Below are 15,603 nucleotides of genomic sequence, written 5' to 3'. Positions count from 1 at the left end.
TTTTTATTGACATACAACAATGCTTTAATGTCTCAGGAATAGATTCAGATGAAAAAAGTCGTGGTAGAAATAATTTTAATTTACTTTTTCATGATTTCAAATGTGTCACCCCTACTCACTCTCACTGGACCACCATTTCTGAGAATGACCCATATATGTGTGTCACGGTGTGTATGTGTGTGTACAGCACTTCTCGGAAAAATAACGGACAGATGTTAATGAAACTAGATATGAATTCTTCCAGATGCATGTAATATCCCCACACTTTTTTCTTTCTGTTTTTTTTTTCTCATTTTTTTTATGTCATATCCCGCTTTTTAGAAAAGTTGAGGCTGCATTGTGATAGTGGCATATTTTAATTGAATTACTTACATTTTTGGTCAAACAATCTTTGACCTGGTCTGGACTATGGGATTTCATTTCAACTGGGAAGCTGTCAAATTAAGTCACTAATTTTCTTATTAAAATACTGCTTGAAAACAATACATGTATTGCAATAACCGATTTAAACACTATTGCAATGTATTCTTTATCAATTCCTCAATCCGAAATCTATAGATATCAAATCCTGAATCCAAAAATCTGTAGATATGTTTTGTTTACTCTAAAAATGTACTCAGAATTTTTTTTAAAATCAGTTGATGCGAATTAGGTCCTATGACTATGTTTGCATGCTTCGCCATGACCAGCTTACTTTGTCTAGGTTCACAGGTTTTAGCTAGCCAGGCCTTAGTAGTCTTGGTGATGACTGATCTCAGGTTTTCAGTGTCTATGTTTTGGTTTCAGGCTGACCGATTGACAAAACGTTTTGATATCGTTCCCATGACAAGCTCTTCCTTATTTTGCGTCTGTTGTGTCTTTGTGTTGAAAGAATTAGATCATGAAAGCATTTTACATTACGAAGAAGATTCAAGTTTATACTCCGGCTTAAGCTTTCACATCTTTTTCTTCTTTCCTTTCTTTCTTCGAAAGAAAACACCTGTGTGCCCTTTTGTGTCTATTTTTTGTTTCAATACTTTCTATCTGATTCAGTGATTGCAATTCTATCTTCTGCTTGCTAGTTAAAAGTTTCCCTTTTTCTACACTGTGTCTGTATGTGTGTTTTGATGTGTGTATTTTTTCTCTTCAGATTTATTAGAGACCAACCTCAAGTTCTTTATAAATTTATATATTTTATTTTTTGATTAATTCATTTATCTATTTATTTAATTATATATAAGTAGTATGGAGTTATGATTTACTATTGCTCATACATAATTCATGTATGAAGAAAAAAACAAGAACAAGGAAAAACGTTGCTGTTGTTGTTGAATCATGCACTGAAACAGCAAGGATTAAAAATAGGTGTTAAGATTGTCAAGCAATTTTACTGATATGTATTCAAAAGCAGAACAGCTGTCATCAGATCAGATAATTTTTTTAAATGAACAAGTAAGTATACAAACTGAATTCGTAAAAAGAGATACAAAGTCACGTTCAAAAGTGTTTTTTAAATTTTCCTTCGACGCAATGCTTCGACATTTGAAACCCTTAATAGTGTTTAGTGCTGACAAAAGAATTGAACAAAATATACAGAAAATGTTTTGAGAGGCTCTCAAGTTTTAATGCAAAGTTTACAAGTGAGCTTTTGCTACGGTCTGACTCCCAACACCCTTTGATTCTATAGTACTCTATACAGATACTGTACTTTGCCCTAAGAATTATGTTTTTGTTTACCATGTAGAAATCAGTTAGTCGTTGATTTATAAATACATGCACATCAAATGAGGCTTTCCAAAATAGCTAGCAAGTTTCAAGAAAAAATCTTTTAAAGAAAGTTTTTTCTTCTGAATTTTTTTCATGCAGCTTTGTCAAAAGAGCAGTAAACTGAAATCAGAAATCAGCCATAGTTTTGCAAAAGGTGGGGAACTCTTCCCCTCTGGTTTCTCTTCCACCTAAACCCTCATCACCTCCTCCCCCATCTATCTCTATCAACCAATTTAAGCAATGCTGCGGCTATGAGGATGTTTGTGAACCAAAAATGGAAACCAAACTTTCAAACTTTGACGTTCAATATTTGTAATCTCACTTTTGCTTTTTGTTTCTCTCTCTCTGTCTCTCTCTCTCTACTCTCTCCTCCCTCCCCCTTCTATTTTTATCAACTTCTCCAACAAGCACAAACTTAAGAGCACTCAGATAAAAAGTTTGCATAAGAGCTTTTCTTTCTTGGGACAATGCAGGGTTTTGGCAATGAATAATTTGTAGTACACTCTTTACTAAGTGCTGAAAGTAGATCGATGAAATACATTATTTCATTTGTATTATTTGTTCCTATCCCCAGAGTATCATTTATATTTGTCCCAGTTTTTTTTTCTCTCTAGGATTTACAAGTTTTTGTGGTCAATAAAGGGTATACTATGTTGTGAAAAGGCCACTTAAGCAGTTTATGCCATTTAAAAAAAATAAGATTCATTATTTGACAATTTACATAACATTTTACTGTTCATTGCAGATATAATCCTAAGGATTCAAGAATCAGTAGTTTTGTGGTTTTTTCTTCTTTTTTTTCTTAAATGAACAGAGTTAAAGGGAACAGTTAAAAAAAAAAAAAATTTAGACAGGGAAAGCTTTGCACAAATATGACGGCACATTCATTTGGTAGTTTATGGTTCCAACTTGCTTTAAGAAAAGAATTGCAGGTCCTTTTATTGCCGGATGAATAATTTAAACACATGCAGATGTAAAAGCTGCTATTGATTATGGTAAAAGTGTTTGCAACAGAGTACACAAAGTTCTTTTGATATTTTTTCCTCATTCTACATGTATTACGTATTCAATTCTGAACACGAAAAGGTATTCCGTGCAAAGTAAATTGACCGTGAAAGAGAAGAAAGATAGTCACCAGGTACTTCTTTTTCTCTCTCCCACCCAGAAGCCCCATCTGTTCTCTCGTTAAAATACAATGGGGATGCAGGTAGATTTTTCTGGGTTTTTTTTTTCTTTTAGTGAAAGATCAGTGTTATTGGAAAACAGGGACAATTCTGATCTCAGCATCTTTTCCACAGCCCTCCTGTCCTCCATTCCACTACCTCAAGTTTATTTTAAAGACCACTCAATCATCCATCTCAGGTGGCTATGCAAATAACACAAAGTAGATCGCATATTTACCAGGTAGAAAAATGCAACATGAAAATAGAAACCATCACCATTGTCATCATCCCAATTTGAAAAATTGTATGAACAGAAGTAGAACAGTTTACAGTCTTATACTGTATGAAGGTTGCAGGGAAGTAGTATTTTACAGGAGCTTAAAACAATCATTTAGTTTTATTCTTTTTACATCTATTGCAGCCGTTAGTACTGCCGATTCATGTTTCTTTAGATAAAACATACGGTTGCTTTGAAAAAGAGTTGATATTTCAGAGCTTGTGGGGAGTGTATTGGTGTAATCTACAAAAATGATTTGATTGCCTTTCTGAGGCAAAAATGGAAGGTGCAATTGACATACCATACCTTGGTGTTAATATCTTTTTTTTTAAAGTCTGTGTGTTTTTCATGGACATAGTTTAAATCTGTTTTCTTTTTTCTTTTGTGTTTGTGTTGCTATGAAAAGATATGTCAGTCAGTTTCCTTTCTTGAAGACAAGCGGCAAACATGCTTTGTATGTGCGCTTAAGAATGTGAGATACTATGTTTGCATTGTACATTGTAGTATGGTGTTTTTATGTTTATTCTTCAAGGTTAAGATGCTACACTTGTTGGTTGCTTTGAAATCACATAGCCTGTTACTATATATGACATTTCCTGTTTGCACATGAAATCTATTATAAGTCAATAAAAAGTAGTGCATCAAATCAACCAAATAATATATTTCTTGTGTTTTTTGTTTGTCCTTGTTTTGTGAGCTGAAAAGAAGAAAATGTTTCCATATTTTCACATTGTACATCCTTTTTGTAAGTGTAAAATTGTGTAACTGTATATTACCTTTATAAGAAAATAAGACTGTTGTTCATGAAGTCAGTTTAAAAAACAAACTTTAATGTGGGTATCATTGTTAACTGAAATATATAAATGTGAAAGTTCATAATATTTTTTGTCATGATGCCTATGCTGTAACTTTTGTTTTGGGCCAGCATGTTACAAGAATATTATGTGAAATTGTGGTGATATGTCCGCATCTCTAGTTTTTCACAAATCCGTCATGAAATATTTATGTAAGATACCCCAAATACAAATGGGTAAGACCAGAAATGTTGCATAAAATAAATCCTACTGTCTAAATCTCTGGAAGCACATGGCTTGCGTTTTTTTTTAGACATTGATACATTAGGTTCAAAGTTAATTACAGGGTTGATGAAAGGTTATTTTTCAAGTTTGGAAAATTGAAAAAGGCGCAGTGGCCTAGTGGATAAGACATTGGCCTCCTACTCCGAAGGTCGTGAGTTCAAATCCCGGCCGCGGCCACCTGGTGGGTTAAGGGTAGAGATTTTTCCGATCTCCCAGTTCAACTTATGTGCAGACCTGCTAGTGCCTTATCCCTCTTCATGTGTACACGCAAGCACCAGACCAAGTGCGCACGGAAAAGATCCTGTAATCCATGTCAGAATTCGGTGGGTTATAGAAACACGAAAATACCCAGCAGCATAGAAGAAGAAAAAGGTTTATGAATATTGAAAAGTAATTGTCCTAGTTGGGAAAATTTGGAAAAGGTTTTTGGAAAGTTTGAATGTCCCGAAAATGTAGTACAATTAGAATTTAGTTAGAAAAATTTTCAAAGTCACTAAATCCAAAGAAGACATGTGTATCAAGGCAGGAAAGGTCGATGCTCTCACCAATGTCTTCAGTTATTCCTTCCACTGGTCCAAAGAGTAGAATTTTGGCCTTAGGTTTTAATTATTGACGTTCATGTGAGTGAATACTCACCGAGAAGGGTTCAAAATATCAAGCTTCAAGCCTTGTTCATATGGATTGGTAAACCATTTTCAAACAAGAGAAAAGTATGACATGTATTTGCAACATGGATTTTGACACTAGATAGAAAATCTTGTAAATCCATGGTTCAACACTTGTTTCAGAACTTTACAACATAAATATCTACTGGCATTTGTATGACTCACAGAAGACAAAATATTGTGTTTTTGAGTCACTTGAGAAAAAGTGACTCTATGTAATCGGTCAGTGTTAGTCTGTCCGGCCGGATGGCCGGGCGGCCGTCCGTAGACACCACCTTAACGTTGGACTTTTCTCGGAAACTATCAAAGCGATCGGGCTCATATTTTGTTTAGTCGTGACCTCCAATGACCTCTACACTTTAACGATGGTTTCGTTGACCTTTGACCTTTTTCAAGGTCACAGGTCAGCGTCAAAGGAAAAATTAGACATTTTATATCTTTTCTCGGAAACTATCAAAGCGATCGGGCTCATATTTTGTTTAGTCGTGACCTCCAATGACCTCTACACTTTAACGATGGTTTCGTTGACCTTTGACCTTTTTCAAGGTCACAGGTCAGCGTCAAAGGAAAAATTGGACATTTTATATCTTTGACAAAGTTCATCGGATGTGATTGAAACTTTGTAGGATTATTCTTTACATCAAAGTATTTACATCTGTAGCCTTTTACGAACGTTATCAGAAAAACAAGGGAGATAACTAGCTTTTTCTGTTCGGCAACACACAACTTAACGTTGGGCTTTTCTCGGAAACTATAAAAGTGACCGGGCTCAAATTTTATGTGAACGTGACTCATTGTGTTGTGAATAGCAATTTCTTCCTGTCCATCTGATGCCTCATATAATATTCAGAACTGCGAAAGTGACTCGATCGAGCGTTTGCTCTTCTTGTTGTTTTGTGTGTGTTGTTTTTTATAACTCAAAATGCAGTTTGCAAAAGTTATGCAGTTTTGCTCAGTGGTTCAAGTAATTTTCATGATGGTCTGTGAACTTTAAATTCTTCAATACTCGCTTCCAAAGCGCATTGTCATGGCTTACCTATGTTCCATTGGAAATCTTGAAATAAGGCTGACAGCTTCAAATTCAAGACTAATACCTTGATAAATAGATAGTTTTTACACTTGGGATAGGCAATGAGCTAAACAATACTGGTGAAAAGGAACTTAACGTGTGCATTTTTGCATATGTTTTTTATGATGCTGTTTGTTTTGACAAAATTGCAACAAAAAAAGATATTCCTTTCTCATCCAAATGGCACAAGGAGCTTCATGTTTCATGAGATATTGTTTTATCAGTTAACTCCCTACAGCAGATACCCCCAGAAATACAAGTCACATGTTAAACTCAACCAAAAATCATACAACTTTAACCTTCGTGGTTGAAAACGACGTTAAACATCAAATAAACAAACAAATCATACAACTTAAACCGAACAACTTTGTATGTCGAAGAAAAGCACGTTCACTTTTGTAAAGACAGAATCGGTGATCTTTTGGTCAGCTGATAATGAGACAATTACCGGTACCCCTAATTGACTGGTTCTAAAAGATGTTTGACATATCACCATGATTTATCAGTTACACATGTACATACAATATGAAAAGGATGCCAGTGTGAATATGAAATCATGTAGGAATGAAAGTATTTGATATTTCTTTAGTAACAAATGGAAACCCTTGTACACTATTGTCTTGTACAAGTCCACGCTTTTGATTTGTGTCAAAAATTGTGTCATTTTGTTAACAGGACACATTCAGTAGAAACCTCAACTTGTAGCCAGGTTTCCTCAAAACAAAGCTATGAGAGTACAAAACCTTTTTGTTTTTACGTATGTAATGCTTTCTTATTGCAGAAAATTTGCCCACGTTAGAATGGTTATAATCTTTTCTTTTCATACTCTCTCTCTCTCTCTCTCTCTCTCTCTCTCTCTCTCTCTCTCTCTCTCTCTCTCTCTCTCTCTCTCTCTCTCTCTCTCTCTCTCTCTCTCTCTCTCTCTTTTAGTCAAGGACTTCCACCCAGACCAAATTGTTATTTTTAAAGGTCAACAACACTGAATCTGTCCCAAATAGCCAAATAGGTTGAAGGGACGTAGAACACACACACACAAAACACATAACAATCAGATCTGTCTCTTAGAAGAGTAGTTTTAAATGTGTGCAAGTGTACTTATTTTTGGTGCAGAATGCTTGGATTTACTTAGTTGTTCAAAGTGGTGACATGAATAGTAGCCATTGAAGTAGTACAGCTGTTCATTTTCTCCAAAGAATACCTTGTTTGTTTCATTTGTCAAGGCTTTCAGGCTGAACACACATTTTCAATGTTGAATTTATACAAGTTTCCAGTTGAATAATGTTGAACAACTTGACATTCTGCTCCCTGAAGATCAAGGATTTCTTCTTATTAAGGAGTTCTATGTTTTTAAAGAGTTAAATAGTTTCTTGACATTTTCCTTGTGCATTGCGCATAGTTCAATATAAGTTTTGTCTTATGCTGCATCTTATTCTGCAGCTTTGGAATGAAATTGTTAGTGCATAGGTTTGTTTTAAGAGCAGTACCATTATTTTGTAATTATTTGCTGTGCTGTGAAAGGAGCCGGAAGTATCGGAGATGACAGCTTATACAGTGTTATACAAAGAACACTACATGTATCGGTTATAATTGTATCGTTTGACAAAACTAAGATTCTTCTACAGTTGCATTTGTCAGCAAAATAATCCCTCTGTTTCTCTTTCTTTTTCCCCCCCTGTCTCTCTGTCTCTCTCTAGTCTAAAAATTCTCTCTCTCCTCTCTCTTTCCCCTTCTCTCAATCTCATTCTCTTGTCCATACATGGGTATGGGCCTTCATTGTGCAAGAATGCACTTCTTAAACGTTTTCTTTCATTTCATGAAATTGACGTTTTTGTTTTCTTTTATGTTTTTGTTTCTTTACCTGAAGGGATTATATGGGTTGATTTGAAAGGAAACCTGGCTAAGTTGAGCTGTTCACTGTCTGTATCATGTTTACACAGAAATTCCTATCATTCTGCAGTTTTAATTGATCACAGCTTTGTAGTTATTTCTTACATGTTTCCAAAACAAAAACATTTTCTTCTTTTATTCTACATTTTTGTGTTAGCCGGTCTTACCTGACCCCCTGGGTTCTTAAAACCAGATCAAGAAACAACAATGTTGTCTGTGTGAAGGTGTGATCCAATACAAAAAACAAGCACCAACATAACCTTTACCTTTCTGCAGATTTTCTTCTACCATCAGCATTTTAGTTATAGCCCCAATTTCCTGCCTACGAGATGCATGTGCATTGGCAAACCTGACTTAACAGCCTTTAAACAGCCTTTATGATGGCTTACTGACGCAGGAGATATTGGCAATGATCTGGATAGTCAAAGTGGGTGCATTCAAACGGAAAAAAGGAAATATGTCAAACTGCTTTTGGGTGGGAATCAATGGGGAAAGCGATAGCCGAGTGCGCTTGGGTTTTTTGTTTTGTTTTTGAAAGAGAAGATGTTTCAGTTAAAAGATGAGTGTTGAGCCAATGACAAAACAGCTAATCCTAATGCCAAGAATATTGCAAGTAATACTTACTGTTGAGGGAGGGGTGCAGGCAGTATGATGAAAAACAAAAGTATTCAAATGTATTGGTTTTTTGTTTTTTTCTTTACTTTTGTTTTTTTACAGAAAATGTCTTTTGCTCAGATTTCGGCATAACGTTTTTTTCTGTTTTTGTTTTGTGGAGGGTTTTTGTTTTTTTGCAAAAATGTCGAACAGCATTGTAGGCTTGGAGAATAAAGGGGGGGATTGGGGTTGTGAGGAGGTAGGCTTTTTGGCAGAAAACGAAACCGAAGAATTGTTTTATCTTTTGTTGTGGGTGTGTGTGTGTCAGCACAGCATCTGAGAGTTCAAGCAGATACACTTTCCTGTTTCTCCTTATCAAGCCACATACATAACATTCCATACCCTACCCAACAAGAATAACACCATTTTCTATCTCCAACTTGCATATTGCAGCCAACCAGATAACATTCATACGAAAACAGACATTTTGCTCAGAAGACATCATGTTGGCATCGTTTTTGACATGTGACAAATCTCTAAACATATCCAGAAATAAGTTCACTTCAGTGGAATGCCCATTCAAGGCATTGTTGCACATTGTGTATGGTGTAAGTATGAACTATTGTGTTCTCACCAAGAAGATATGGGTTATCCTTCCCCCCCGCGGGTTAGGGGGAAGAATTTACCCGATGCTCCCCAGCATGTCGTAAGAGGCGACTAACGGATTCTGTTTCTCTTTTTACCCTTGTTAAGTGTTTCTTGTATAGAATATAGTCAATTTTTGTAAAGATTTTAGTCAAGCAGTATGTAAGAAATGTTAAGTCCTTTGTACTGGAAACTTGCATTCTCCCAGTAAGGTAATACATTGTACTACGTTGCAAGCCCCTGGAGCAAATTTTTGATTAGTGCTTTTGTGAACAAGAAACAATTGACAAGTGGCTCTATCCCATCTCCCCCCTTCCCCTGTCGCGATATAACCTTCGTGGTTGAAAACGACGTTAAACACCAAATAAAGAAAGAAAGATGGTTTATCCTCAGTGTGTGAATAGATCTGTGATGTCATTATATGCAGTTCTACACGTTTTAGCTTTTTTTTCTCTCTTTGTTTCTTTATTAATGACGCAGGTACTCCCAAATCGTTAAATCAATGATATCTTGCATGACAAAATACAACTTGTATTAGCAAGTTGTTATGCATTGATTTTCTGTCATTTTTGTGTGATGGCATTTAAACATGAAGAACGTGAGGGCAGCATTTTTCCCCTCAAGTAAATTTGGGATTAAGTCAGTGCGCCAGTGTTTCGTGTTAGTTATTTTACTGTTCACACAGATAATGGAAAATCAATTATATCTGATGTAGTAATGGATATAATTCAGACATACTGTGATACATGTGATTTCTTGATTCTTATGTTGAAATTTGATGGATCTCTCTTAATTGCTCTAGCTTTTTGTGTAAATAGTTTTGCGGAAGAATGAAGGCGGCAGCAACTGTTCAATCTGACTTTACATGGAATTGGGGAATTTTAAGACCCAGTGTTTCTAAAGGATGCAATCTTTTAACTTCTTGGCAGTTTATTATTTATCCAGACGTGTTCGAATTGGGCAACATTTTACATTGCCGTGATTGTATTTGCTTTATTTTGTTTCTTTTCATAAGTTTGATGCCATAGTGGCATTAAAAAACTGTTTTCAAAGCATTCTTTGTAATTTAATATCTTCAGGGTTTGACACTGATGTGGTACTGTTACATGTTTAGCTTTGTATTCACTAGATTGTTGAAATGTTGACATGTAACTGCCATGCATTTATTAACATTGTCCCCCCTGAGATGATGCGGAAATACTCATGTTTACTTGTTAATTTATCAAGATTTCTTTCTTTTTCCTGGCTAGGTTGCTTCACAAAGGAATATGGTGCATTAATTTTTATATCAAATATATTTATTTATTACAGGTGACAGCGGTGTTGCCATGGCAGGCTTTGTGCAAGGAGAGCTCTTCTCTCGCCATGCTGTTCTGATGTTAACAGTCCAGATGTTTCCTGTCTTGAATTCCAGTGCACAGTTTCTTCTTTCAGCATGCTGCTTTAATGTTTTCTGTCCTGAAGACCTGTGCAGGGAGACCTCTTTTTTTAGCATGCTGTTCGGATGTTTCCTGTTCTGATGTTGTTGTGTTGTTTCCTGTTCCTGTTCCAAAGACCAGTGCAATGAGACCTCTTCTTTCAGCATTCTGTTCTGATGTTTCCTGTTCTGAAGACAAGTGCAGGGAAACCTTTTCATCCCGGAAGACTAAGAACTGGACAGGAATTGCTGAATCAGCTGGATGAAAAAAGGCCGACATATCACTCTGTCTCTTTTTACATTTAGTCAAGTTTTGACTAAAAGTTTTAACATAGAGGGGGGAATCGAGACGAGGGTCGTGGTGTATGTGTGTGTGTGTGTGTGTCTGTCTGTGCGTGTGTGTGTGTAGAGTGATTCAGAGTAAACTACTGGACCGATCTTTATGAAATTTTACATGAGAGTTCCTGGGTACGATATCCCCAGACATTTTTTCTTTTTTTTAATAAATGTCTTTTATGACGTCATATCCGGCTTTTTGTAAAAGATGATGCGGCACTGTCACACCTTCATTATATTTAGTCAAGTTTTGACTAAATATTTTAACGTAGAGGGGGGAATCGAGACGAGGGTCGTGGTGTATGTGCGTGTGTGTGTGTGTGTGTGTGTGTAGAGCGATTCAGACTAAACTACTGGACCGATCTTTATGAAATTTGACATGAGAGTTCCTGGGTATGAAATCCCTGAACGTTTTTTTCATTTTTTCATTTTTTTGAGTCACTTGAGAAAAAGTGACTCTATGTAATCGGTCAGTGTTAGTCTGTCCGGCCGGCCGTCCATAGACACCACCTTAACGTTGGACTTTTCTCGGAAACTATCAAAGCGATCGGGCTCATATTTTGTTTAGTCGTGACCTCCAATGACCTCTACACTTTAACGATGGTTTCGTTGACCTTTGACCTTTTTCAAGGTCACAGGTCAGCGTCAAAGGAAAAATTAGACATTTTATATCTTTGACAAAGTTCATCGGATGTGATTGAAACTTTGTAGGATTATTCTTTACATCAAAGTATTTACATCTGTAGCCTTTTACGAACGTTATCAGAAAAACAAGGGAGATAACTAGCCTTTTCTGTTCGGCAACACACAACTTAACGTTGGGCTTTTCTCGGAAACTATAAAAGTGACCGGGCTCAAATTTTATGTGAACGTGACTCCCAGTGACCTCTACACTTTGACGTCTGCTTTGGTGACCTTTGACCTTTTTCAAGGTCACAGGTATGTCTTGAAGGAAAAATTGCCTCATATAATATTCAGAACTGCGAAAGTGACTCGATCGAGCGTTTGCTCTTCTTGTTGATAAATGTCTTTGATGACGTCATATCCGGCTTTTCGTGAAAGTTGAGGCGGCACTGTCACGCCCTCATTTTTCAACCAAATTGGTTGAAATTTTGGTCAAGTAATCTTCGACGAAGCCCGGACTTCGGTATTGCATTTCAGCTTGGTGGCTTAAAAATTAATTAATGACTTTGGTCATTAAAAATCTGAAAATTGTAAAAAAAAATAAAAATTTATAAAACGATCCAAATTTACGTTTATCTTATTCTCCATCATTTACTGATTCCAAAAACATATAAATATATTATATTCGGATTAAAAACAAGCTCTGAAAATTAAATATATAAAAATTATTATCAAAATTAAATTTTCCAAATCAATTTAAAAACACTTTTATCTTATTCCTTGTCGGTTCCTGATTCCAAAAACATATAGATATGATATGTTTGGATTAAAAACACGCTCAGAAAGTTAAAACGAAGAGAGGTACAGAAAAGCGTGCTATCCTTCTCAGCGCAACGAATACCCCGCTCTTCTTGTCAATTCCACTGGCACTGCCTTTGCCACGGGCGGTGGAGTGACGATGCTGCGAGTATACGGTCTTGCTGCGTTGCGTTGCGTTCAGTTTCATTCTGTGAGTTCGACAGCTACTTGACTAAATATTGTATTTTCGCCTTACGCGACTTGTTTTTCAATCAAATTGATTGAAATTTTGGCCAAGCAATCTTCGACAAAGGCCGGACTTCAGTATTGCATTTCAGCATGGAGGCTTACAAATTAATTAATGACTTTGGTCATTAAAAATCTGAAAATTGTAATTAAAATTATTTTTTTATAAAATGATCCAAAATTACTTTTATTTTATTCTTTATCATGTTCTGATTCCAAAAACATATAAATATGTTATATTCGGATTAAAAACAAGCTCTGAAAATTAAAAATATAAAAATTATGATTAAAATTAAATTTCCGAAATCGATTTAAAAACAATTTCATCTTATTCCTTGTCGGTTCCTGATTCCAAAAACATATAGATATGATATGTTTGGATTAAAAACACGCTCAGAAAGTTAAAACGAAGAGAGGTACAGTAAAGCGTGCTATGCAGCACAGTGCAACCGCTACCGCGCTAAACAGGCTCATCACTTTCACTGCCTTTTGCACTAGCGGCGGACTACGGTCATTGTGATAAAATGCAGTGCGTTCAGTTTCATTCTGTGAGTTCCACAGCTTGACTAAATGTAGTAATTTCGCCTTTCGGGACTTGTTGTGTTATTACAAAGATTTCAGGGGTTCCTGGATGACTCCTTCGATGAAAACTGGTCTTGCTTAGTTTATAACGAATGCGAATGGATGACGAATAACAGCAAGGTTACAGGTGTAGTCTGGGGAAGTCTGTGAGGTTAAGTTTTGCATTTTGTGGTGTGACCACAGAGATATAGACCGTCTTTATCTCTGTGATTGTGACTGACAGTCTGGAATACTCTTCGGATTGTGTGTGTGTGATACCGATTCGAACCACTGCTTAAGTTTGCATTCTTGCCGATACTGCAGAACATTTTCTCGTCTTGGAACCTTTGAGACGAGTGAGTTTTTGAGTGACTTCACAAGTAATCTTTGCTGTTCTTTGTGTTACCGAAAAGGCGCGAAATGAGTCGGGTGCAGCAGTTTGCACACAGTCCTTTGTGGTCTGCATTACGATCTGTAGGCGAGTGGAGAGTGCCATCACCGGGTAATCTAGCAAACTCCCCGCGTGGCACACCAATCAAGAACATCCTGAACTCAGGTCAAAATGCAGTCTCGAATAGCAGCTATCCTGGAACGCCGAAGAAGAAGAAGAAGAAGAATAGCAGCTAGGATCTGCTGAAGGGACATTATTATTATATGAAGTCTTATATCGCGCGCGTATCTCCAGACTCGGACTCAAGGCGCAGGGATCTATTTATGCCGTGTGAGATGGAATTTTTTACACAATACATCACGCATTCACATCGACCAGCAGATCGCAGCCATTTCGGCGCATATCCTACTTTTCACGGCCTATTATTCCAAGTCACACATTAAAACCCAACCAACCAGGTCAAAATGAGTTCGGCTCATTCTCTCCCTGACAGGATGCCTTGAGTTTCCTTGTCTGGCCGATTTTTTTTTTATACATATATTTAGAGCTTTTTGTAATGTATTATTGATATAAGCAGATTCGCGATCGTCGATAATGATTTTCATTGTGTTTTGTAATTTTTAAATTACAAAGGAATTGATATGCAAGACATTTTCAAGCGAGCTATTTTTCGCGGCTGTATTTACTGTGCAAACAACTCTAAATATGGCAAAAGTGTCAAGTGATAATCAACCGTTTGGTTTCGGCGCTCACTGGAGCAGACGATTTTGTCTGTAACCAGTTGACAGTGATGAAACCATATATTACGGTCTCCTTCCGGCAGCAGTCCCAAAATTTTGACTTGTTTTGACCTTAGAACGATGTCTTTATCATGACTGTGAAGAACAGAACGAAGATCACTGTCGAAGTCGGCCAATCTGCAATCATTTTCGTCTCGCGAACACTGATCTCAAATTTAGATCAGTGCTCGTGAAAAACATATGGGAGATAACTCTTATTCTTGTTTTGATAGATTCGCGTAGGACTGTAGCGTCCGGTCAGAGAGACAACTGCTTATCAGAATGCAATCAAGAAGTGATTAACCATCGGCTATTCCGTTTGCTGGTTCACTCCAAGTTCAAAGGCCTATTATTTCAAATTTGAGGATCACAGTAATTCCTGGTCAAATGCGGCTTAGTTTTTTTGACGCCTCTGCGTAATCGCAGAAATGAGTAGCGAGTAGGCCGGCCGGCCGTCCGTAGGCATAGATTAAAAAAAATGTCCACCAGACACGTGTGACATGGAATAATAGGCCGTAAAAAGTAAATATTCGCCGTAATGGCTTGAGATTTACTGGCCGATGTGAATGCGTAATACATTCTGTAAAAAATTCCATCTCAAACGGCAGAAATTAATATGTAAAGCGCTTAGAGAACGTCAAGCGCTATATAAATCTCCCATATAAATAAATACATCAATAAAAAATAACGTTGGGGTTATCTCGGATGTTTTTGAAGCTAGAGCTTCGAAACTATGCACACTTCTAGGGTTTGATGATCTCCCGACAAATGTTGGGGTCACAGCGGGAACATATTCTGTTCCTAAACTCAAAACATTGAGGATTTATCTGATGTTTTTGAAGCTAGATACTTCAAATTGTACACACTTGTGGGTATTCATGATCTCCAGACATGACACAAATGTCACTTGTTTTGGTGAAAGTTCAAGGTCACAACATGAAAATGTTTGCTGTGAAAGATCAATCGTCATTGTAATGGGACGTGACGAAGGGGTGTCGTATAGAGCATTTGTTTTTTTTGTTGAACAAAAAATTCCGCATTTGATTGCCATAAAATAATGGAAACATTTTTGCAGAAGCACAAAAAATAGAAGAAAAAAAACCACTATTTAAAATGGTGAATACTGAGACATGAGAGTAATGTTTAAATTGGAGTTAAAGCCACCCTCCATCTCCCGTAAACCATCTGTTTCTGATCCCTGAGCCTCCCGAGCTTTTTCAGACAGTACAAACATACTTCCATTTGAACGCTTACCCCTCGGGAGTATCCGGGCTGCTTTCCGTTAAGAGTGAGACATTTTCAAACAATTTATTTCGTGCAGTTAGA

The sequence above is a fragment of the Littorina saxatilis genome, linkage group LG12 (genome assembly GCF_037325665.1).
Source record: "Littorina saxatilis isolate snail1 linkage group LG12, US_GU_Lsax_2.0, whole genome shotgun sequence".
Lineage (NCBI taxonomy): Eukaryota > Metazoa > Mollusca > Gastropoda > Littorinimorpha > Littorinidae > Littorina > Littorina saxatilis.
This window is presented reverse-complemented; position numbering follows the sequence as displayed.